Below are 27,121 nucleotides of genomic sequence, written 5' to 3'. Positions count from 1 at the left end.
TTTATTTTTCAATCAGGTTGGGTTCTTTACAGTATGCATTAAAATGGATACTTAAAAGTTAAGAGTGAAGACACATTTTATATGCAAAGTTTTAATAAACAAAGACATAAGTATTCTCTACCTGGCTAAAATGCCTCAAAAAATATACATGGTGGTTTTATGTTCTTGTGATTTGGTAGCATACTATAGTATCAAAATGATGGTGTCCCACGATATGACATTTTTTAAACTCAATTCTCTATGATTAACTTATTGGGCTATTACTTCTGTGTAACTCAACATAATCAGTTCTTGTAGTCAACCCTTGGATAACATAACCTGGTGCTTATCATTTCATGCTTGGATAGAGTGTACTTTGTTTAGTATCAGCCTCTAAATGAGGTGCCTCAGAATTTGACACTAGAAATCTGCATTTAGTTTTGCATTTTTTCACAATTTTGATGTATACATAGGTCCCCTTGTTTAGTCTCATTATGGTTTATGCTTAAAATTTCCTTGTATTCAGATTTGGAGGGTTTGGCTCTCTTTCCTTACTTTCCAACTTTAACAGTTCTTGTTTCATAATTTTCTTGTAACAATCCTATTTTTCAAGGACTATTTTCTTTTAATATTTATAGGCTATGAAATGTTTAATGCAATCTTTACTTGATTTTGAAACACTTGTCGCCTATTTAATTAGGATATGATTCTTCAAACATGCCACAAGTTATCAATTTAAGAATGGATGGGAAATAAACAATCACTTATTTTATGTTTCTAATTTATACACATTGTTTCTTCTCCTTGCAGTCACCTATCCATTCAACATGTATTGCAAATGATATTTGGGAAATAACAAGGTCTTCTTCCTAGGTTTACCTCGGCAAGATAGAGGTCTAGGATAATCCCATAGACAAAAAGGGTAAATGGATATAAGTGCATATCCCAAGCCCATGTTCATCACAAATGGATATAGTGGTCCTTTCTGGAGTTGGAGTGGTTCTTGTTGGTCATGATCTATGAATATGTATCACATGTTTACTGAGTAACACATGTTGTCCTCAGATAATTTTATTCCTCACCCACCTATGTAATCACTAAACACTACAATAGAAATGAAATGGAGTAGAAGCTATCTACTAGTGTTCACACATGGTGTCACATTAAATTACAAAATTTCATTGCAATGTACTCATTTAGCTATACCCAACTATAACTGATAGTTACCATCATCCTCATGAAGCAAGAAAACCATTATAGTTCAAATTTGGGACTTACTAGATGTCAACAAAATTCAAAATTTAGGCTTACCAAATTTCAATTGATGAGGATCCATGAGAGCTACCAGGCAATTCTTGAAAGTCTGTCACAAATGAATAATCTATGGACAATGGGACTTTTAAAATCTATATATAGAAAAAATAATAGAGTTTGGAAGGTGGGATATATAGCATTATGGGGAATGAAGGCCAATAGCGAGGGGATTTATGTTGTTTGGCCAATAGCCAGTTAGATGAAAAGAACAAGAGAGAGGGAATGGGGAATGAACCTTGGGCTACTCCCTACGAACTTCTTGTTGGTACACATCAAACAATACTCAAATCCTCCCTTTCTATGAAAAACATGAAGAAATAAGAATACCAATTAATGTACTGCCTTTATTAATTTTTGTAGTCTATATACATTTTTTCTTTCAGCCCCCCAAATATAGAGTGTACTGCCATTATTAATTTTTGTAGTCTATATATGTTTTTTCTTTCATCCCCACATAAATATAACTTCGGTGTGATTAATATTTTATATTTATTTGTTCAATATATATTTCTTGGTTCAATATAGTTGGAGCTTGGACTAATGTTTTATTCCATAAGCCATCCTCTAGTATCAATTACCATACACTCTTAACTGATAGTGGTTTCCTAAACTGGAAAATATTTTTTGAACCCCATCCTTCTATGTTCTTTGGCTTTGAGATATTTTTCCTTTGGAGAAGGGCTATCAAATCTTTCTCCTTGCTCCCTAACCATAACAATTTGAAACTTACCCTCCTAATTTTTTCTAGAATGCTTTCTAGAATATAAACTATTGTTTTCTAGTAAATAATAAATTCTTCCAAAACTGACTTTTCTAGGACCACTCTAGAGTCTACTGCCGCTAGATAACCATCTATGGCACCATAAATTTATCCTACTTTCCCTTTTCGACACCATCCAAATCCAAACATTTTTCCCATATTTGTTAGGATGTATGTAAAAGTATAAACATTTGAATCCATCCTTGAACTCAGTCCAATTGTAGGGAAACATTTGAAGGATTTCTCCTGTGTGGAATTCTTCCAATGTGCAAAAACAAATAAAATATTTCTGCATGTTGACTGAAATACCTATAGAAATACAATAAAGATCTATGATTTCCTTTAGAGCTCTAGTATCCTTTCTTGATCCATCCCCCAAAAGCATAACATTGTCAACAAAAAGAAGGTGGGTTAGTTGGAATCTTCTACCTATTGGAATCCCCTTTAAATTCACTGGTCTTTTTGCTTCAGCTATGCCTCTGTTGAGGCCCTTATTCTTTTGATAGATCCAACTTTATTAGCATAGTTATGTGCATACCTTCTTGAGTTTCTACGATTGCAATATGGATTTGTCTACCCAGTAAGAAACCAAACTCTTCAGATTCCTGAAGAGAATGATTCTGCTAGAATACTTTTGACCCTTAATGAAATTTTTCTTGCTACGAACTTATAGATGAAATTGTGTAAGGATGTCTACATTTGCTTCAGTTTCAAGTTTGGTTCAATCCCACACTGGAAAGAAATGTACAAGCATATTTTTGAAGTATGTTTCAAGAAGACCACAATGCCTCTCCACTGCAATCCACCATGTATATTGGTGAATGATATTGTTTACAAACAAGAAATGCCTCTTGATATACATGATGCTTGGCCCTTTTTTCTTCCCATGATCAAAGAGGAATGGCTAATTTTTGGTCCAAGTAAGGTGTCTTTACATACAATTTTAGTCAGTTTCTTGTTGGAGTTCATTCTAAGGTACTTACTGTTGTTTTCATTGATGAGTTGGATGTCATTGGGAAACAACGTAGTTTTATTAAGGGTTATATAGGAAAATAACGTGATGACACTCTCATTTAGATCCTCAAGGCTTAAATGGTTGGATGGATTTTAAGGGAAAGGCGAAGTGATCACCATTGTTACCACCAATAGGCTAGACATCTTGGACTAGCTCTAGTGTGACCTAGACGGTTTAATAGGAAAATTTATATTCTTAAGCTCAAGCTTATTGTTCGAATTTAGATTCTCAAGATCCACACACAGAACAAACCTATGGGAGATGATATCAATTATAATGTTGTGGCCATCATAACGAAAATAATGGTTGGATCTCAGCTATCCAACTCACTTAACATTGCAGCTCTCAATATTACAAGTGATGGAAGAACTGAGATCACTACAGAAGATTTATTAGTAGCATACAAATATTTGTTTATTAAGTTGCATTATTTTTACAAGGGTGTTGAACTTCCCTCGGGAATATCCTCGTTTGTATGTGGGAGTGTGTATGACAACACAAGCAAGTACTTATTGTGGCTGACTGACCAGGAACACAACAATGAACATAAAGAAGAAGTGGATCGACTGCAAACTCGAAGAAGACCTAGCATCCCAATAGCAATCCATACAAGTGCGTAGTCCCTTATAACCTTGAACATGCATGGTCTATCTCAACAGTTGAAATTCAGTTCATAAAAAATGCAGAATGGTTCATTTCTTTGTCAAGAGGAAAAAAACAAAAGAGTGTACTGATCAGAATACTATTCCTGCTAAGATGGAATGCTCTTCGAAGGGAGGTGATAGTTGTGTAGGACATTTTAAACAGGGGCATGCTATAAGGCCAATTGAAATTTCTAACATTACTGACAAATATGGAGGCCTGGAGAACTCAACATGAGTCGAGAATCTTATTCATCTAATGCAAGAACATGTAGATGAAAGTGCAAAGAAAGGAACTAAATTACTTTCATGGCATTGCTTGTAGAAGTAATTGAAAAAACAAACATAGATGATTGTCTTAATCAATCCATCCAACTTAGTGTACTTCTCATTATGGATGAGTGGCTTCAAGCCACACATAAAAGAAAGATGGTGAAGGTGATAGTCCAAAGGGAGGTGATGTCGTTGATGATGAACTTCTTTTAATGTTGCCATATGCTTTCAACAACTTACCTATAGATCTTATGCTCTTAAAAAGTCGAGTATTGGAAAATCACTGAATTTATTGCACAACCACAAAAATTTTGAGATTAAGAGGAGAGTTAAATATTGTGGGAACTCATATTGTGCACAGATTCCATCTAAAATAAATGCAGACATGTAGAATTTCGGTGTCTGGTTCTCCCTCAATGTTACCTTTTCTTGCCCCACATGACGCTGCAACTCAAATGACATTATATTTTCCCAATTGAAAGCTTTAACCTGGGTGACCACCATATTGAGAATATATATCCAATTCTCCTTGAACACCTCAATGTTATTCCACCCATGCAATTGACATCATATGGAAATTAGATACTGATAAACATCTCTAAGGATCTTGATCATATACACTGTGGATGGGTAGTGGAAAAACTTAGCAGACTCTCATCATCAAGATTTGATAATGTCACTTATGTCGAGGTTGGCCCATATGATGTAGAAGTCATCAATTGCATATTCAGTGGGCCTAAGCATATTGTAGTAATTGTGCATGTCTTCTCCATAATAAGTGGTGAGCTGGCTGCCACTCTTGCTGCGAAACCCAAGATGAGGGTCATCCATATGTGTAATGATTCACTCAATCACTTATGCACATGGGATGAATGAGAATCTATATGCAATCATATGCATCCTAGACCACTTGATGTACACCTCTAAGTCCTCCAAGTTCTCTAGAATACTTTTCTGCATGAATGTGTCCTTTATACTACTTCATGTGACCTTGGTAGACTTATCAATGCAACAGTGTGTGTCTGCATATATAGGAATGGTTGGCTTGGTCACTTCAAAACATTCCTCAGTGCTTGCTTTTGAGATTTATTTGGAGGCCACTTTACGTGGAGTCATGGATCCAACAAATGTTGAAAGGGTGAAAATTCTTGTAGCTCGAATGCCTGTTTGTGGCAGCACACTCATGATGATAATATTAGCTATATGAAACTAACTATGCATCAATATTTTAGCAAATCATATTCGAAGAACCATTAAATGTACTGAGAATGTAAATTTATCAACAATACACATAATCACTTCCATACATAGGAAAATAGGAATGAAAACAAAGATGGCACACTTTCAAATCATGAAGAATGGTCAAGGGTCATTCAGGGCTTTGTAATGTGCTCGTGGGCTCAAGAAAGAGAAAGGAAACTTCAAGGGTGCACTGGCACACTCCGAAGAGACGAAGGATGAGCCTTTGGACCTTCAAGCCTTATAGGTGCACTCATGTGCTCAAGGAGATAGAGAGGGCACATTGGTGCACTCCGAAGGCACGAAGGAACATGTCTTTGGGCCTTAAGAAATTTAGGGTGCGCTCATACGCTCAAGAGAAAGGAGTGCACAATGGTGCATGATGAAGGGATGAAGGGAAATCACTCAAGCCTTCAGGGTGCACTCATGGACTCAGGAAGGTCACAGTTCTTCGTGGTGAAGGAGTGTGCTCAAGAGGGAAACTAGATTGTTCTAGGTGTAGTTTTCAAAGTTGATTGGGCTTCAAGTTCTAGAAGTGTACTCTTCCTGAGGATGGTTCAAGAACAAGTCTAACAACAAGATTTTGTGATGAAAATGATAAGAAGAAGGATCTACAAGCTTTTATGGATGTTGTCACAATCATGGTGAGAATGTGAAAATTTGAAGAATGTGCAAAGTTTCAACATGCGATAGCAAACTAACACTTACAGAAACAACATTGAATAGAAATGCTAGTAAATAAATGGGAAAACTAAGAAACTCCAGCAAGAAAAGCAAGATCGACAGTGAAATCATGAAAGGCAATGATTGGATTCAACATGCACAAATTACTTGTATTGCAGATCGACAAAGAGTTTCTTGATCCATAGCTGCATGCCAAACCTAGATGAGAATGGTTGTGAATATGAATAATTAGTTGGGTTGATTTAAAATAAATCACATGCAAATAAGTTTCATGCATGATTGCCACATGTCAACAAGTGAATGACTTAGTTAAGGCAAGTTATATGTGATCCTATTTTCTAGGAGTGCACCCACATGCAACAAGAAGCTCATGCATGTATTAAAAAGGGGTGCATATCTTCGACACAAAAGAATGCACTCAAGGAGGGTGCACGTCTTTGACACAAAGGAATGTGATCAAGGAGGGTGCACTTCTTTGTCTTGAAGAAGTGCGCATAACACAAGAGCATGTCTTTGTCATCTAAAAGTGCACTTTAAACTTAAAATATGTTTTTTTTCTTTTGTGCGTTTTTTAATGTTTTTCTAGTGTGTGCATGGCGAAAACGATAGTTTCTAAGTCAATAAAAGTCATAAGTCCACCTAACCATGGGCTAGATAACGCAAGCACTTTCTAAGGGTTAGGTGATGACTTTTAGGAAACATTGACTTACGAGGATGGTGTAGAGCTGTAACAAGGGTCTCTTTCACCTCTAGTTATGCTACATTAATAAGTCAATCCGGGAACGCTTTTTTATTGCAAAGAGTAGCTCAATCCGAGGCTATTTGTCAGAGTAATGCTTCGTAGTACAGTGTCTAGAAAATACAAGAGTAAATGGATGCTAAACTATAACTAATTTGCTTTTAAAAGAAAGGAATCACACCAGGCGATTTATCAGTCAAGGGTGCGGAAGCGATAACCCATCCCTCTAGAAAATGATGGAAGAAAAATAGAGTATGGACCAAAGATCTGGGAGCTAAACAGCGACTTGTTGACTCACTACAGCTTTAGACCTTCTCTCACACTAAAACAGTGAATGCAAGGAAATGGAACAGTAGAAAGTAAAATGGAATAGCAAACGGAAAATGGAACAACAAATCTGAAATGGAACATCAGTAAATGGAACGGCAATAAATGGAACAGCAACTCAGTAAACTAGATCTCGAGAGTTAGAACTGAACTTGTCCTATTGAACTAAACTCCCATTCCGCAATCAAATAACAATCTTCAAAAGCAATTCCAATGAAATTTACTTTATGAGGCGATATTCACAAATGAATTATGGAACATCATTTATCATATATACACAACACACTTATTATAGCAATCTGATGATTCCAGAGAATATGACTATGTTTCCAGATAGAATAATATTACTTCCGAATTCCCACGAATAAGAGTTTAAATGAATCCAATACAGCAATATTCAATATGAAGGCTCTGTAACAGAAACAGTTGGCTTAAATAGTGAACATGCAATCAACTCTGAAAAGATTCATTTACACAATACAGAGTTACTTACATAAATTTCCTGAATGAAACCATTAATGAATTAGTCGCAACAGAGCATGGAGCAGCATATGACAAACACGTCAGATTACCAAACTATATAAACAATCCACACAGAAACCAAATTATAATGATACAAAAGCAAGTGTCCTTCGGAGCCGGGCCCTTAGCTTCCAAGGATACACCGCCTTAGATTACTCCAGACGCAGAGATGAAATAAAGCACCAAGTCTTTGGTATTAATGCATCAACAAAAGTACAGCGAAACAAGTCTTGACGAGACTCGATGATCAAAGTTCAAACTGAGACTTAAATTTACATATATGAAAAAAGGTCTCCTGAGCTTAACACTGCTGCCCCTTTTTATAAGAGAAATGTCGGAGGTATCTAGGTAGCAAAAATAAGCAAGACATCAATCCCTCAAGATCAAAGATCCTGAGGGATTCGGCAAGCCGTTAATCCTTGATTTTCCTTTCCCTGCTCCGCCGAGTCAATAATTCTTCTTTCTTTCCCGGGTCGTTCTGCTTCGATCCGCTTGATCTCGTTCACATCTGGTTCCCTTCCAAAGGGACAACAATTACTCTTCCTTTGTCTTTTCCTCTTAAACAGTAATCCTTCGTTTCCACCCTTTTCTGCATGAAAAAAATAACAATTATCAGTGATTAAGCTTTTCATACTAATTCTCACATATTCTACTAAAAATGCTTTATCTCTTTAAGTTCATTATGCAGAAAGGGTTACAATTGCTACCGAAAAGTCACTAAATTGTTTGTCAAAAACATACCTTTCCAGAGCTCCACACACCCCCCTGCTTACCCTGTTTCATGCCCTCATGAAAACATTATAGTTGATATGCAAAGCAGTAAGAGAGTAGGCTGGAGAGGGAATCTCGTGTGGAGGCCTACAACCGTGATGAGCAACCAAATCATCAAAAAACTGATTTGTTTGACCTTCAGGCATTTCATACAAGGCCTGGTATCCGGGTGCAGGGTGCCAAATGATTGGACTACGAAATCGATACCCTAACCAGGATGGCCCTGCTTGCAAAATTCGCTCGCCATAAAGGTTCAATCGGCTAGCTGCCAGCTCAAAATTTTCATATCTGAATGGTTCCCTGAGCTGGATGTTTGGGTTCAAAATCTGATATCGGAATTTTGCAGCATCGGTAGCAAGGTCTTTAATAGTCAGAAAATATTCCAAATTTTGTCGGATTAAGTCCTCATGCATGGGTCCTAATGTCTCCATAACACCCGGGGTTCTCATAAGGTTCCTATGTGCTCTCCATAACAGTACTGGGTCTCTAGGCTCGGCTCTCACCCACAAGTCTAGGCTATTTTCCTGTCTCTGAAAAGTGGTATAAGCCCTGAGCCATTTTAGCTGATTAACCCCGAAGGAAACAAAGGCTTGCAATTGTATGTCCCCAACAAAAGGGCCAGGATTTAAATCAATTTCCTGGTCTAGCACGAGGTTATGCAAGTAAAATTCACATAATAATCTTTGGACCTTAATTCCATAATGCTTGCAACAATCTATGAAATCATTAAGAGTATTGATTTGTATAGGGGCACCTGCCCTGACAGCTTTTATTTTTAATCGTAAATATCGTTCAAGCAAAAATAAAGCATAGTTTTTAGTAGGGGCCCAACAGGCTAGAACGTCATTATACAAGGAACACACAGTGTCCATCTGCCTAACAACAATATCTAATCGACGAGTTACCTTTGCAACCTTTTCCTGCTCCTTTTGCCAGCCTTCGAAGGCTTGGCTCTCGGATTGACTAATATTCCGAAGTTGCTGCTGCAACTCTTCATATTTCTCCCGGGGGACTGTTTGTTCCTTCAATTGTTCAGTTTCCTGCTGAGCTTCCTTCATCATTTTATGCAAGGTTCTTGTTTTTGGATCCTTTTTCCATAAGGCCGTAGAGGCCGAGAGTTTTACCTGAACCTTTTTGTTATGCTACTTAGAGTTCAGAACCCGGATCACCCCTGAGGGCGGTGCCTCTGTTTGGATCTCCTTATTCTCCTTTTCTTTCTTGACATGAACAAAAGGTTGCTGTGGTTCCTCTGCTAATGGAACGGCAGTCTGTTCTTCAGTAGCAATTGGAACAACAGTTTGTTCCTCATTATCAATTGGAACAACAGTCTGTCCCTCAGTGGCCATTGGAACAACAGTTTGTTCCTCAGCGTCATTTGGAACAGCTGCAGGTCTTCTAATCGGGTTTCGACCAACAGTGCGAGTGTAAGTCCCTCGACTTCTTGTTCGACGGGATTCTGCTGTAGCGGTCCTCTTCCTCTTCTGTGTGGTCCTTTGTATCCTCAGACTAGCTTTCAGAATGCGAATTTTCTGTCGGAGCCGGGCTATAGTGCTCAGCAGCCTCTGCTGTTTAGTCCTCAATTTCTTGATTTCCCTTGTCTCGGCAGAGGGTTTGGGCCTGGCCCTTAAATCTGCCCCTATGTCTAGCATTTCTTCTGGTGCTTCGGGAACAGATTGTTCCCGGTTGGTATCCCTTATTTCTTCCTCATGAACGGGTGGATTTTCTTCTCCTTGGTTCTCTGCATGTGAATTCTCGGGTATCTCTTCCTCTGGCGGTCCATCGGGAGGACCTGCTGGGCTGGAGGGTTGGCCATATTCCCCCAAACTGGCCAGGATTGCGGCCAATTCTTCTTCGCCCACAGGGTCTCGCAGTGGGCTGATTTCTGGCTGTATTACTTCCTCCTCCCGATTGTCCTGTTTAGTGACTGCCTTGGAGTGTTCAGCTTCGGAGTGCATTTCTCCTTCCTTACCTCCTTCTCCGGCTTGTTCAGCCTCATCCCCAGATTGTCCAGCATTTTCATCAGAAGGTATTTCTTCTGGTTCTGGAGGTTCGTCTGTAATCTCAATTGGTTGGCTGGTGTTCCGAATCTTTTCCAGCCTCCCTCGTATTCGAGCTAGCCGAACTGATTTCCTTGGTTTTTCTGGCTGTTCAGGTGTACAGGCAACAAGTTTTTCTGCTATCACTTCTCTGCGTTTTTCTGGTCGCTCTGGTGTATCTGAAGAATGCTTTCGTTTCGGAGCGACACGTTTTCCAGCTGCCACTTCTCTGCGTTTCTCTGATTGTTCTGGCGTGCTGGAGGAAGTTTTAGGTTTTGGGGGTGGTGAATTCAATCCCCCTCAATCAATGCAATGAGCTCCTCCCAGCTGCTCTACTGTTGAGTGAGACTATGGCTCACTATCAATCGAATCAATCCATGGTGGCTAACAACTGCGTCTACGTGCTGGTCCGTTTTCAGGCTTCGGGCCGCATCATGCAATAACGAATTTAAAAGTGCAGGCATATTTACAGAACATTTTTCTTTTAAAACAGCTAAGAGTTTAAGATGGCGAGGTCTTACCACGTCCTTCCTTTCTTCGCAAGTAATGTAGCTCTGTACTATCTCTGCTAGTTCGATCCAGGGTTCTCCTAACGTAGCTGGCAGAACTACCTTCCCTTTCACTGTCAAGCTTTGGCCTTCATCCTGAAAAATCTCCATAATCTTCTGCAGTCTTTTTTTCTTCAGTGTCCATACAGGTCCGGTGGCTAGTAGGCCTGAAACTTCTGCAATTACATCGTCAGTGACTAGTATCCGTCTTTCTCTTACAGTGGAGTAGTCTTCGTGCAAGTTTTGCAGAAATTCCAATGCCACTGTCTCGTTTGGTTCTTGTAGGCGATTGAAATAATTGAGCCATCCAGCCTTTTCCAGGATCTCCCGAGCAGCAGCAGAGGCTGTCAATTCCTGGGGCTCGCTTCGGACTGCCTTACCTCCCATGGTTCTACTAAGGATTTTTAATGGAACAACAACTGTCTGAGCTGTTTTGGGATGCAAAGAAGGTGATCGTCGAGAAAAAACAGAGCATGCAGCAAAAATGGATTGCGGATGGCAACTTTGCGTAAAATAGAACTATCATACCGTTAAACCATGCCATTCCTTCGTACACTATCTACCCCGAATGGTGTGGTGACACGTACCCCGTGGAGTAATGAGATTACCTTCCCCCCCCACGATGTGATAGGCTTCCTCAGCCGTCAAATAGAGGAGCAGCAGCCATCGTGTTACCAGTCATAAAGAACAGCATATAAAATTACGCCATGTTTTGGATAGGCAACTAAATACTGAAATCGAGGCAAAAAGGTGGATCGCGTTTTACATAAGAGCTTTCATAATTGGATGCGAGGCCGGGGGATGGGACGTCTGTCACTCGTACGAATTCCCAAGGGGTCATTGTCAGTTCCTTTGCCATGATTGGTAGTAATGAGTATTCATGCGATATGTTAATCGGGGAATAAAATATGAATTATTCATAGGATAGAAGAAACAAAGAGGTATTAATATTATCCCTGTTGGTGTAACCATTTATGACTTCGATACCATTAACAGAGCTCTGCTGCCAACAGGTGTCCATAAACTTGGCAGAGTTGTTTATTTCACCCCTGGAACCATGATCCCGTATGTGTATAAAAATATTTTGTCAAAATACAGGCCATTATGTTGGCTTGGTAACCAGGTAGCCATAATGCCATTCACCAGGAAGGCGCAAAACGTGGGCAGGCCAGCTCGTGATGAGACCCCCTGTTCCAAGGTCTGCTTAGTTAGTGTACCTTTGGACCATATCCCTGGTATGGTGGCCATGCTGGGAATGCCACTTCGCTTCCAACCTGATGATCATGGTAGGCTGGATCTTGATGAGACCCCCTATCCTGCATTTGACAATAATTCACATTCGTCATCATTTTTCTCTTTTTTTCTCTTGTTTTTTTCAGTGCTTTTTCTTATATATTTACACATAAGGGTGGTTCAACACTCCTTAAGATTGGGAATGGCGGAAGAAGTCTTATCATCCCAACAGGAAAATATAAATCCTCTGTTCTTATTCTTATGTAATAATCAGAATTTTTTTTTAAGGAAATCGCCATGATAAAGATAACCAACCGGAGCAATAGGAATAAGTCAATGACAACAGGGATGAGAAGTAATTATGTCCCCCCTCTTGTCCTCTTATCAATACTAGGCTCTATAAAGATAGCGATTTTATGATATCCTGACTTCGGCGTGTTGTAATTGATGTTCATTGCATAAGTGTATAGCTGTATCTTAAAGACTGGAGAGATGATGGGTGAAAAAGCATCCTCAATATGAATCATCACTGAGACAAAGATATGACTATGGTGTTCCTTTTGAAAGAGAAGAATCCATGCAAGCAAATAGTTGGGATGCCGTTCTCCTAAGATCATGAGTGTTGTCTAAAAATTGTCAACTGCTGTTCCTTTTGGAAAGGAACAACAAAAACTCGCAAATGCTGTCCCTTTTTGAAAAGGAACAGCAAAAACTCACAACTGCTGTTCCTTTGAAAAGGAACAGCAAAACTCAAAACGCTGTTCCTTTAAAAAGGAACAGCAAAACTCAAAACGCTGTTCCTTTAAAAAGGAACAGCAAAACTCAAAACAACAAAACTCGAAATGTTGTTCCTTTTTGAAAAAGGAATAGCGAAAATGCAAACTGCTGTTCCTTTTGAAAAAGGAACAGAAAAAACTCGAAGTGTTGTTCCTTTTGGTAAAGGAATAGCAAAAACATAGAATGTTGTTCCTTTTGGAAAAAGGAACAGCAAAAACACGAAATGCTGTTCCTTTTGAAAAAGGAACAGCAAAAACACGAAGTGTTGTTCCTTTTGGAAAAGGAATAGCAAAAACACGGAATGTTGTTCCTTTTGGAAAAGGAACAGCAAAAACAGGGAATGTTGTTCCTTTTGAAAAAGGAACAGCAAAAACACGAAATGCTGTTCCTTTTGGAAAAAGGAACAGCAAAAACATGAAATGCTGTTCCTTTTGAAAAAGAAACAGCAAAAACACAACAATGCCAAAAAACACGAAAACAAGCAACTGCTGTTCCTTTTGAAAAAGGAACGGCAAAAATTCACACCTGCTGTTCCTTTTGGAAAAAAGGAACAGCAAAGACACAAAAACAAACCACTGCTGTTCCTTCTGGAAAAGGAACAGCAAAAACTCAAAAATGCTGTTCCGTTTGAAAAAAAGGAACAGCAAAAACACACTGACTGTAAAGAGCAATCTTAAGAAAGAGAGATCAAAGAAATATTAAAAAAACGTATATACAAGAACTTATGTACAAGTCAAAAGAATGAGTTCCTTACTGAATTGTAGGTGAGGAAGATTTTACTTCCTCTCCTAAAATTTTCATGTCAGTATCTTGACGTAGCTGATCACAGAAGGATTCCCGAGTGAGTGGCCTGCGATAGAGACGAACTCGATGGCCATTTACCTTGAATGCATATCCAGAACCATCGATTGTAATGAGAGTAAGGGTCCCATTATCATGTACTTTCTGGATTTCATATGGCCCCAGCCATCGAGTCTGCAGTTTCCCCGAGAAATCCTGAAACCGAGAGTCATATAACAGAGCCCAGTCCCCTTCGTGAAAGACTTTGTTCTTGATAAGTGCATCATGCCATTTAGCTCGCTGCTATTGAATAAGTGCTGTATTCTGTAATGCAGAGAGCCTTATTTCGTCCAATTCATTAATCTGCTGTAGTCGATTGATTTGTGCCTCACTTAAATCTAGGCCAACTTCCTGTGCAGTTCGTAGGGTTTGGATTTCGAATTCTATGGGGAAAATAGGTTGTTTCCCAAACACTAATTGATAGGGTGAATAACCAGTGGTACTTCTCCAGGTGGTTCTATAGGCCCAGAGTGCTTCAGGTAGTCGGGCGGCCCAATCACACATGTGTGAAGCAATGGTTTTTGTTAAAATTGATTATATTGCCTTATTGCTGCTCTCTACTTGCCCATTCGCCTGTGGGTGATATGGGGTAGTAATTTTGTGCTGGACGTGATAGTTGTTAAGTGTTGCAGCTAATTTGTTTCCGGCAAATTGAGGTCCTCCATCTGTAATTATTTCTCTCGGAAGGCCATATCGTACAAACAAATGGAATAGGAACTGAACTACCGAATCTTCTGTAGCTCTAGGTAACGCTTCGGCTTCAACCCATTTGGTAACATATTCTGTGGCTACCAAGATATATGTTCTCTGATTTGATGATGGGTTGATGGGTCCAACGAAGTCAAGAGCCCACCGTTCAAATGGTTCAATGACCAATTGTGGCCTCAGAGGCATCTCGTCGGCTTGACCAGGTCGTCCTGCTCGCTGGCAGCTGTCACAGGCTTGAACGAATTTCTTCGCATCCTTAAAAATTGTAGGCCAGTAGTATCCTGTCTGTAGTACTTTATGTGCTGTTCTTTTTTCTGCAAAGTGTCCCCCGCATGGTCTGTCATGACAGGCTTTTAAGATGTCAAAAATTTCATCTTCTCGAATACATCTCCTGATTTGCATGTCTGCCCCTGTGTGGAACAAATAGCCCCTAATCGATGAAAATCGAGTGCTCTTCTGAACAATCTGCTTGCGTTCATTAGGGGTTAAGTGCTTTGGTAGTTTACCTGCTGCAAGGTAATTGGCAACATCGGCATACCAGGGTGTTTGAGCAACAACAGCAAACAGGTGTTCATCCAGAAATTGGTCTTCTACTGCTGTTGCTTCAATTGGTTTTGGTATCCGTGAGAGAAAATCAGCTATAGGGTTTTCCTTGCCGGGTCTATCTTTGATTGTGATATCAAATTCCTGCAATAAGATCAACCATATTGTTACTCTGGCATTTGTAACAGACTTATTTGCTAAATATTTAATAGCAGAATGATCTGTATATAAAACAACGAGATAGCCTGTGATATAATGTCTAAATTTATTGACAGCATGTATTACAGCGAGGAATTCTTTTTCGGTGACAGTGTAATTTAATTCAGCAGGGGTTAAATTTTTGCTGATATAATAAATAGCATAAGGTTTTTTATCCTCCTCCTGTCCAAGGACTGCACCGATTGCTGTGTCTGAGGCATTAGATGAGATTTGGAATGGTAAATTCCAGTTTGGTCCTCGAAGGACTGGAGCTATTGATATGAGCTTCTTTAAATCCTGGAAAGCACGGTCACATTTTTCTGTCCACATAAAATCAGCATTACCCGTTAGTGCATATAAAGGTGCAGCAATGTGTGAATAATGTTCTATAAATCGTCTGTAATACCCAGAAAATCCAAGAAAGCTGCGTACCTCCATCTGAGTAGTGGGGGTGGGAATAAGCAAAAGAATCTGAATTTTAGCCGGATCTACCTGAATGCCGGCTGCTGAGACGTAGTGCCCTAGAATAAGCCCTTATGTCATCATCATATAACACTTTTCGTGGCTTAAGCAAAGCCTAGTAGCAATGCAGCGCTGTAGGACTTTTTCTAGAGTGTCTAGAGTTGGATCAAAATCATCTCCATATGGTGTAAAGTCATCCATGTAGACTTCAAGCCCATCATTTATTAAGTCTACAAAGATGCTAAGAATGGCCCTTTGGAACGTGGCAGGGGCATTACATAGGCCAAAGGGTAGAATTCTATAGGCGAACGTTCCCCAAGGACAAGTAAAGGTAGCTTTGTCCTGGTCTTCAGGGGCAATCTGAATCTGATTGTATCCACTGAAGCCATCTAGGAAAGAAAAGAATTTCCTTCCTGCTAACGTGTCCAGTACTTGGTCTATGAATGGGAGGGGAAAATGGTCTTTTTGTGTGGCCTTGTTTAGCTCTCTATAATCCACACAAATCCTCGATTTCCCATTCTTCTTGGGTACAACCACAAGTGGAGAGACCCAATTACTATCAGAAATAGGATAAATAAAATTTACATCTAAAAGTTTCTGAAGTTCTGCTTTCACAACATCTTTTAGATGGGGGTTGAGTCTTCTTTGCGGTTGACGAACAGGTCTTGCATCGTTTTCTATGTAAATATGGTGGGTGCACAATTGGGGATCAATCCCTTTCATATCAGGGTAGTCCCATGCAAATGCTTCTTGATATTTTCGTAACAGATGGATGAGTTTTATTTCTTGGTCCGGTGTAAGGTTGGCATTGATGTTTAGTGTTTTTCCCGGTTCAATTTCCACTACTTTACTATTAGCAACAGAAGTCACAGGTATCGTTTGGTCATGTGTATCTTTCAAGGGGTCTTCTTCCAGTTCGTTCTCGAATGCAGCTTCTATCATAAAACACTGTGCATGAGGTCTAGATTCAGTTTGACTAACGAAGTTATTGATGGCATCATCTTCTGTTTGATCTTTAAAGTCTAGAGCCTTCTGTATAGTCAATGGTGATCTGATATTGTCAATAAGGTATGATACAGGGTGCTGGTTAGTTTTTATCATTGTAAGACTTGGCTGTGCTGGAGGATATAGGACTAGATTTTTGATATTTGGTCCTTTGGTTATTGTCATATTCCCCTGCCGACAACCAATGTACGCATCGGCAGTGGCCAGCCAGGGTCTACCTAAAATTAGAGGGTGTCCATCCAGTCGGGTTTTTGGATTAATTACCAGGAAGTCAGTCGGGTATTCCCAAGAATCTACAGAGACCATGACATCGTATAGAGTTCCTTCCGGTCGCACTACAGATCGGTCATCCAATTCTAACAAAGTAGAAGTGGGTTCTACCGATGTAATCCCAAGATTTTGGCACGTAGAAGTTGTCAAAATATTAATTGCATCTCCTAAATCAACTAAAGCATTAGTCAAAGTCTGTCCATAGATTTGAACAGTTACTATTGGGTTTCCCGGATCTTCATATTTAATAGGTATTCCTGATAACAAGTCAGATAAAGTACCGACTACTTGGACTCTTGGGTTAGTGGTTGGATTCCTCCTTGATTTCTTTATGCACAATTCTTTTATAGTTTTTGCGTATATAGGGATGTCTTGAATGGCTTGGAGGAATGGAATTCTTATGTACAGATTTTGTAACTCCCCTAGAATGTCAAAGTCTGGATGCTGTACAGGTCGTGGTATGACTAATCGTTCTGGGAAGGGAGGAGCGGGTGCATTTATTTGATGATGAGTCTGCTCCTTATTTACGCTTTCTTGTTGTAATGGTTGTTCTATTGGTAACTGATCTTCAATGTGCATTGTTTTATCTCCCTCTATTTCTATTATTCGTCCAGATCTTAACTGAAGATCATTGCACTCCCTCAGTTCAGGTCCGATTTCTGCTGATTCTATGATTTGGAGAGACTGGACCGGCTTATTATTAGGATTAGGATTAGGTTGGGCTGGGAGTTGCGGTCTTAGATTAGACTGGGGATTTTGTTGCAAAGCTGGTAGAGTCGGTGGAGGGAGCGGAATAGTTCCTGTTGGCTGATATGTCGATCTTGGCCAATTTCTCTGCCAGGGTGAACTTTGTGAAGTAGGGGGGGTCCATTGCGGAGGGTATGAGTTATTTTGCCAATATGGTGGAGTGTAAGGAAAATTCGGCCAACCAAATTGGCTTAGCTGATTCATCCATGGATTTGGAGAAGGAAATGGTTGTGATGACCAGTTCGGAAATGGGGGTTGAGATTGATTTTGCCACATACTATATTGTGGAGGCTGAAAAGAAGAGGTCGGGTCTGAAAACATACCTGATTGTCTTGGTTGCCATTGGCGACGCTGGTTAACAAAGTATGTTGATTCTAGTTCTTCTTCTGCTTCCTTATATACTGCTTTCAATCCAAGAAGTTAGGGGCAACTTTCGGTAAGGTGATATTTTGTACAGATGGCACATGTTTGAACTGTATTCAGCGGACATTCCTCGTGGCTATGCTTTCTTCTACATCGGGGGCAGAAGATCGCCAAATTCTGTTCTGCCTCAATCTGCTTCTGTTTAGCCTGCACAATATCAAGTTGTGTAGTTAATGTCCCCAGAATATCAGTTTTAAAATTTTCTAATAAATTGCCAAGTTCTACACGTGTTACTCCTTCTGTTGGTGCTTTGTTAGCTCTGACAAACCGATCATATTCTGCTGGTTTTATCCTTGTGCTACCTCTCGAACTTCTGATGCATAGATCAATAATGTCAGCAAATTTTCTTGATAAATATCCCCTTTTCCCATGATATTTAATGTTTCGATCCACTGCTCTTTCATGCCTCTGATTAATGCAGTTTTTAACACATTATCAGGCAGTGGTAATGATGCATAAGGCGACCTTTGTAAATTATACTGAAAACGTTCTACATATTCTTCTAATGTTTCATTCGGTCTAGCTATCATTTGAAATATTTCGTCTTTCAATTCTCTAGACCTACAGTAGTCTTGATATTTCTTTAGAAAAGATTCCTTCATCTAATCCCAGTTATTTATAACCCCACCACCTAAGCCCATAAACCATCTTAAGGCTGCTCCTTTCAAAGTGGAGGGGAGCAACTTTAATTTCTGGGGGTCAGTGGTGTAATCATATCCCTTGAATAAGACATCAAATTCAAATAAGAATGCGTCCGGGTCTTCTGATGTCAGTCCATGAAATGTAGGAATGTGTTGAAGGGGAATTGCTTTCATAGGAGCATTTGCTGCGGAATCCACTATAGGATATTGTAATGTAGAAGTTTGAGTATTGGGTTGATTCTGCGCCATAGGATCGAATATGTGCCAATAACCTTCCGGGATTTCTAAAAGGGTATTCTTAGGCTGAGAAGGTATGATTTTGGTTGTCTTAATAGCACTTCCTTTATCCGGAAAAATGAAAGCTCTTGTTACTTGAGGAGATTGAATCCCTTCAATGATTTTTACAGCGCTTCCTTTATCTGGGCTTTCTAATGAATGGATTATCCTAGGAGATCTTGGCTCTTCAACTTCTCCTGTTTCCCCTTCTCCTTCACAAAGATTGCTTAGATTCCCTTCCTGCAGTCATTCTGGAATAGAATTTTCAATTTCTTGAAAGTCCTGTTCATCAGTCTGACTATGCACCTCAGCGAAGGCTACAGATGGTGATCCTGTGGCCTGAAGGGAACTAGTAGGCTGTTTGGAATTGGTTTTTCTGAGACCTACTGATGGCTGAGATTCAGTTTTCTTATAGATTTCGTCTATGAAGGTCGTTCGGCCAAGGGTTACCAGCCCTTTGGCATTTTCGGGTTTGAATGGAGGTTTGATAATTTTTTCTGGCTTTTTCTGCTTAGTCATTCATTCTATAAACTACCAAATTCTATTCAACCCACAATTCTGCCAGGAAAGCGGACGGTGGAGCAAGGCTTTTACATGCTCTATACGCAGGTTCTTACCTTCCGTTTTTAAAATCCAACTCTCCCCTAGCAGACTCGTACACTACTCTGTAAAAGACAAATGGCTGTACTCTTTCCCCAGCAACGGCGCCAAAATGTAGAGCTGTAACAAGGGTCTCTTTCACCTCTAGTTATGCTACATTAATAAGTCAATCCGGGAACGCTTTGTTATTGCAAAGAGTAGCTCAATCCGAGGCTATTCGTCAGAGTAATGCTTCGTAGTACAGTGTCTAGAAAATACAAGAGTAAATGGATGCTAAACTATAACTAATTTGCTTTTAAAAGAAAGGAATCACACCAGGCGATTTATCAGTCAAGGGTGCGGAAGCGATAACCCATCCCTCTAGAAACTGATGCAAGAAAAATAGAGTATGGACCAAAGATCTGGGAGCTAAGCAGCGACTTGCTAACTCACTACAGCTTTAGACCTTCTCTCACACTAAAACAGTGAATGCAAGGAAATGGAACAACAGAAAGTAAAATGGAACAGCAAACGGAAAATGGAACAGCAAATCTGAAATGGAACAGCAGTAAATGGAACGGCAATAAATGGAACAGCAACTCAGTAAACTAGATATCGCGAGTTAGAACTGAACTTGTCCTATTGAACTAAACTCCCATTCCGCAATCAAATAACAATCTTCAAAAGCAATTCCAATGAACTTTACTTTATGAGGCGATATTCACAAATGAATTATGGAACAGCATTTATCATATATACACAGCACACTTATTATAACAATCTGATGATTCCAGAGAATATGACTATGTTTCTAGATAGAATAATATTACTTCCGGATTCCCATGAATAAGAGTTTAAATGAATCCAATACAGCAATATTCAATATGAAGGCTCTGTAACAGAAACAGTTGGCTTAAATAGTGAACATGCAATCAACTCTGAAAAGATTCATTTACACAATACAGAGTTACTTACATAAATTTCCCGAATGAAACCATTAATGAATTAGTCACAACAGAGCATGGAGCAGCATATGACAAACACGTCAGATTACCAAACTATATAAACAATCCACACATAAACCAAATTATAATGATACAAAAGCAAGTGTCCTTCGGAGTCGGGCCCTTAGCTTCCAAGGATACACCGCCTTAGATTACTCCAGACGCAGAGATGAAATAAAGCACCAAGTCTTTGGTATTAATGCATCAACAAAAGTACAGTGAAACAAGTCTTAACGAGACTCGATGATCAAAGTTCAAACTGAGACTTAAATTTACATATATGAAAAAAGGTCTCCTGAGCTTAACACTGCTGCCCCTTTTTATAAGAGAAATGGCGGAGGTATCTAGGTAGCAAAAATAAGCAAGACATCGATCCCTCAGGATCAAAGATCCTGAGGGATTCTCCAAGTCGTTAATCCTTGATTTTCCTTTCCCTGCTCCGCCGAGTCGATAATTCTTCTTTCTTTCCCGGGTCGTTCTGCTTCGATCCGCTTGATCTTGTTCGCATCCGGTTCCCTTCCAAAGGGACAACAGTTACTCTTCCTTTGTCTTTTCCTCTTAAACAGTAATCCTTCGTTTCCACCCTTTTCTGCATGAAAAAAATAACAATTATTAGTGATTAAGCTTTTCATACTAATTCTCACATATTCTACTAAAAATGCTTTATCTCTTTAAGTTCATTATGCAGAAAGGGTTACAATTGATACCGAAAATTCACTAAATTGTTTGTCAAAAACATACCTTTCCAGAGCTCCACAGATGGGAAACTAGGAGAAAACATAAAAGTAACAAAACAAAAATGTGATGACATTAGGGGGCTTGAAACAATAGTTCCTATATGCTCTAAAATTGACTTGGAAAAAAATTTGGAGGATCGTTGTCATAGCGACTATTATAGCTCCAAATATCACCCTTGGTATTTGTGATGGTTGGTTTATGGCTTAGGGCAACCCCTCCTTCTAGACTTGGTCCAAATATTTTAAAAACAATGTTTTACTCCCTGTACACTACTTTGCCCTGTGATAAAAGCATGTACATGCGGGTTAGTCAATGCCCAACCCGCGTATATGTGTTAAAACACTTAAAAAAATTAAATTTCCTTAACTATGGGTGGAGTTCACGGGTTTTACCTATTGATTAGCTCCTAGTGCCCGCGGCCAAACTGTTCCCAGTTGTTTCCCAACTAAAAAACTAATTGGGAGAAGTATAAATAAGACTTCTATGGGAAGGCCTTAGGGAGGAGAGAAGAGATAGAATTACTATACTGAGATTATCCCTTGATCAAGTCTGAAGTATCCCTGTGCTTCAAGCACTTCCCCAAGTTTAGGAAACCCTTATTTCCTTGAGTGTTTATATTCTCCCACTTGTTTGAGATATCATGGTATTGGTTATGGAAGGAGACTGTTGAAGACTGGGACTGGATGGACCTGGAGGACGGTTCTGCTTGGAGTCAGAAGAGGAAGACTCAGGTGAACTCTTTCCATGTTTATTATAATTTTCTACAATAAAAAGAAATGTTGTCTTGTTCCTGAGATTGACTTTGTTTATGCATCAGATGTTATTGTTATAATTCATGTATGAATGATTATTTTGATGTATAACTAGCCATTTGCTTATATGATATAAGGTTGATTTCACTAAAATTCTTTATCTATATGCTGCTATGTATGCTTGGATTGGTTGATTTGCAGATTCAGGGATCATCAAGAGTTGCAGAGGGTCCAAACCCTACTGGAACTACCCAAATGAAGGACATCCGGGTATGTTCATCCTTGCATAGTTTGTTTATTTAAGCATGTTGCCTGAGTTGTATGCATGTTTCTTGCTGTAGATTACTCTTGCTCTGTTGGGGTTCTGACCCAAAGCCCTAGGGGACTTATTCCTGTAACAGAATTGGCGACTCCGTTGGGGACAACAATCTTGTTATTCCTAGTTTGGGTTGTTCAGTATCAATCAAGGCTCAGTTCTTGGTTTTCTTGCTGTGATAGTATTGCCTGCTCCCGTAGGAACTCAGACTTCAAGTCTAATCTTTTTTATCAGGCCTTGTTTTTTATTTTTCTTGCAAAACTTAATATACGCACCTTTGTCTATTTATAGAAGCGTACACATGCTTGTTTCTGTGAACTGAAACCGCATATACGCGAGTTTCTTTTGTCAGAAGCGCGTGTACACACACTTGTGCTGGAACACAGTCACGTACACCAATTTTTGCATGCTTTCTTCAAATCTTTTTGCCCAGAAAGATTTGTTTCTTGGTCTATTTGGTTTCTGAGTGGTCAGTTTCTGTCTTTAGAATTTAATTATTCAGTGAGCTTACTGTTTTGAATTTTCTCCTGCTTTGAAAAGTTTTTGGCCTAGGTTTGCTTTTGAGTGAGTTTTATGATTTGTGTTTGAACACACAAGGCTTCTTATCAAGGTTCTTGATTTTTCTAGTCTTTCGGATTAGCAGATTGTATTCAATCTTTGTGTCAAACTTGATTATTGGTTTACTTGCTTTGCTTTCCATCACTTCGTGGCCTTATACCTTTTCTTGCTTTTTGAAAGTTTCTTTTTGGTGAATTTGAAAGTGTGTCTTTCCTGACTTCTTGGTCAGTTTCTCAAAGCTCTTTTGCTTCTTTTGGATCATTTAGTGCAAGTTGAAGCCCTTTTTTGTTCAAGTTTTCATTCGTGTTGAATTGGTAACTTACAAAGTTTCCTTGTGCTTTGCTTTCGGTCTTTGAGTCTTTAGTGGCATTTTGAGTGCTTTTGAAAAGTTGTTTTTATTGTTTCTTGAAAAAGAAAATTTCTTCAAAAACATTGTTTTTGCTTTCTTTTGACGAGTTTGATTTTGGTTTCTTTGGTATTTTTTGGAAGTGAATTGTGATTTTTCGAGATTTGCCTTGCTTATTTGGAGGAAAGTTTGTATTTGAAACTTGCATTCTTTTCAAACACTTAAGTTAGCTTATTAAAAGTTATAAACAATTGCTTTCATTTCTTTTTAGAGTAATCTAGAAGTTTGCATTATCATGTACACCTTGCATTACAGTAGTTTTGCATTATTAAAGCATCAATAGTTTTTTTAGTTTTTGTGAGTGTGAAGTCTGCTATAAGAAAATAAAAGGAAAAAAGTTGTTTTTACTTTATAGAAGTTTCATAGAACCCAAGTAGAAGTTGCTTTTCTTCGAAGAACAAACAAGTGCATTTCAAATAAGTTAGTTTTTCATTAATTTCTTTTGTGTCATAAAAACACCATCGGTTTCATTTCCATATTATCCCTTTGACTTAAAAGAACAACCACTTAAAATCAAGCGCTTAATAAAATAAACTAGAAATTTTTGTATTGTCATCAGAATACACCAACAAGTTTTAGGTTTATTTAGGGCCTTGGATTAGGCGAGAGGAGAGTAAACTCTCCAAGGCCACTCTAAATTATAAAACATAGAAGTCTGATTAAAGAGTGAAATCCAATAGCATTAGGGAGACCGGGAAAGCTTCGTGACTGGGAGTTAAGCACGAGGGTTTGTGAAGATAAGGATGAGAGATACCCCCTCTCTTACTTGTCAGATCTTACCTCATGACTATTCCGCCCGGTTCTGATATGAGTTGGTGCCTTTAGTTGCCTATCCTAGGGATCTACACAGGTGGCTATGGAGGGGAATCTCATGGCACCTGAGGTTGATGTTGCATCACGTTCAACAGTACTTCTGGAGGGCACCCTTGCGAAGCTTGGGGGCTTGCACTGGCAAAGGCTGTTGTCTGGAGGTCAGTGTAACTACCTCTGATACCTTCGCTAGTAGACCTGGGGTGTAATTACCCCAGTCTATTTTCGGAAGGCCCTTATTATTAAATTTCTTGTATTTTGGTGTCTGGTCCTAATCACCCAGAGCGGAAATACTTGGAAGTTGTTTGATTGTTGATCTCTTTAGGGACATTTTTAGTGTGTGTTCTGTGCTCCTAGTCAGCCTAGCTTTCAATTTTCTTGAGTCTTTAAGTAGATCTTATAAAAATAATTCAAAGTGGCTGACCGACCATCTCGACGGTCTCAGAGACTTTGTGGGCTTTCACCTGCGAGTCCAAAGCCTTCTCCTAGAAGGCATAGGAGCGATTTTGCCAGTGGTTTTCAACCAGTGGCAGCAAGCACATCAGAGATTGATCCTCCACTTGGGGGCATTAGTTTACAAGATAGACCTGGTACTACTACAGAGTTAGAGAGGAACACACCAGTTCTTTCTCAAGTACTCTTCCAGTCGGAGGATAGTATTGAAGTAGAAGAGATTTCAGAGTCAGTTGCGGCTCCGAATTATCCTCTCCCTCCTGATCATCCAGATGTATTGCTATACGTTGGAACTTTGACTCACAGGCCTTCGAGCCTAGGTCCACACACATCAATCCCTTCAATGACCACTGCTGGAAGCATGGCATCCACCACGAGTACTGCAAGCATGCAAAATCCCATATCTGTGCAAGGGGGAAGGAACTATTTACATCCCTTCTACATCCCTATTTGGGTCTACTTCCATTCCGTCAACGAGTGGAAGTTCTCAAGCTAATGCATCCAGTTTTGGATTTTTCCCTTTTAGAATGCCCTCTCAAGGTATTCCTTCAGTTCCATTGAATGTACCATCAACAACCTCCATGTTCATGATGAGTGAATCGGCTTCTTTTCAGGGTTTCCCATTGGGAAGTGGTAATATAACACATTCCAATCCGACAGTAGGGTCTATGCCTTTTCCTTTCACAAGTCAAGGTAGCAATCCCTTTTAGAGTTGGACAAACCCTGCGGTTAATGGGATAAGGGGTGGGAATCTATTTTTCATCCAACAAGGGAATGTGTCGTACTCCTCGGTCAATTAATTTCAAATTTTTCCACCCTTAGCTAACACTTGGAACCCTTACCAGGGGCTGTTAACTCCTTACAATACGTCGTTAGGGGGAAACTTTACCAGTTACGGAGGATTTCCGGTTGGAGTTGGTCAAAATCCAAGTTTTGCTGGACCACAAGGGTCACCTTTTGGTCCAGTAGGTTCTACAAGTTACTTCATGCAACCTAGTGCCTTTCAAAACCCAGGTCATTCTTTTCAGACTTTTGGGAACCCCGCCCCATCTGGGTGGGATCCCTAAGGTCCTCCATGACTTCCATTTTTTGCCACGCTTAATCTACTAGACTTGACTAAGTTGACAAACGATCCAATTAGGTAAAATCTGTCTTGGCCTCCGGTCCCAACCAAACTTCCATCGGATATTTCGAAATTCGAAGGGAAGAATGGTGAAGACCCGGGCGACCATGTAACCACGTTCCATTTATGGTGCTCATCAAACTCCCTGATCGATGATTCGATCAGATTAAGGTTATTTTAGTGCACCTTAATAGGGAATCTGGCTAAGTGGTATATAGAGTTTCCAGGGGGCACCTTTACTTCTTCCGCCGATTTGGCTAACATTTTCTTAAACCATTTTCAGTTCCCTATCTGTTATGAAGCTAGAACTGAACTTCTGGCCAATTTTCATCAAGACACAGCTACTCACATTTTGGATCATATCCAGGAATGGAGACGGAGAAAAAGGCTCACCAAAGCTGAAATTCCACCTGAATTCCATCTTGAATGGTTTTTAAAATCATTGCAACCCAAGATCTCCAAGGATGCTTCTATGTCCAGCGTTTATTTAGAAGAGAAGGCTATCTTTCGCGCCCAGCAGTTAGAACTGATATATTTCCAGTCTGGGACTCTTCATAAAATCTTGCGTGATGCTCCTAGATCCATGGTTGATGTAGCCAAACCGAAGCCAAGGCCTCATGCTGATGGTATAGTTGGATTGGTTGATGCGAATACGGTGAACCTTTTGAACCAATTGTAACAGTTGTCTCTACAGATTGCTTCTTCCAATCATGCTGCACAGTCTACTCCTTCACCTTCCCAACCTTCTTCCATAAATGTCGTCTAGGCCTCTAACCCCAAAGGAAATCAACAATCCAATGGGAAGAAGAAGGGATGAGGTAAAAAGAAGAATCGGGAAGGGAAGGGTAATGGAAACAAGCCCGGAAATGGTGCCGATGAGGGTAGAAAAGAGTCTAAGAAGAAAGTTATATTTCCATGCAAGTTATGCAGTGGAGATCATTTGACTCATCTCTGCCCGAAAATTCAAGATGATCAGTGCTTGTTAGTGCAGGAAGGGTCTTATAGCTCCCAAGCTATCTTAACTAACCCTTTCCCCCAAGGGCAGCAGTTTCTTGCTGGCACGAACTCAAACCCTAGTACGTCTGCAGGGGGCAACCAGGAGGGGACAATTCCTCAAATGTTTTCATGATGAGTTCTCATGTTAATGTGGCTACACGGTCATGTGATTATAATGAAGCTGAAACATCTAAGGATAAATCTATTCCCAGAACTACGAACCCACTTCATATTGAGTGACCCTCTATCGAGTCTATACCTCGGATACAGAAAGGTTCTGCCAAGCACGTGACTATTAACCCTAATGCTAGGGCAGCCCAGAACTACTCAATTGTAGAAGATCTCACTCAAATTCCTTGCTCTATGTCTACTTTAGAGGTACTCCAGTCGTGTCCTACTCAAAAAAGTTCTTTGC

The sequence above is a fragment of the Pinus tabuliformis genome, chromosome 5_2, assembly GCF_031772625.1.
Source record: "Pinus tabuliformis cultivar Carrire ecotype Pingquan chromosome 5_2, CPIR1, whole genome shotgun sequence".
NCBI lineage: Eukaryota > Viridiplantae > Streptophyta > Pinopsida > Pinales > Pinaceae > Pinus > Pinus tabuliformis.
Note: the sequence above shows the minus strand (reverse complement) of the source record.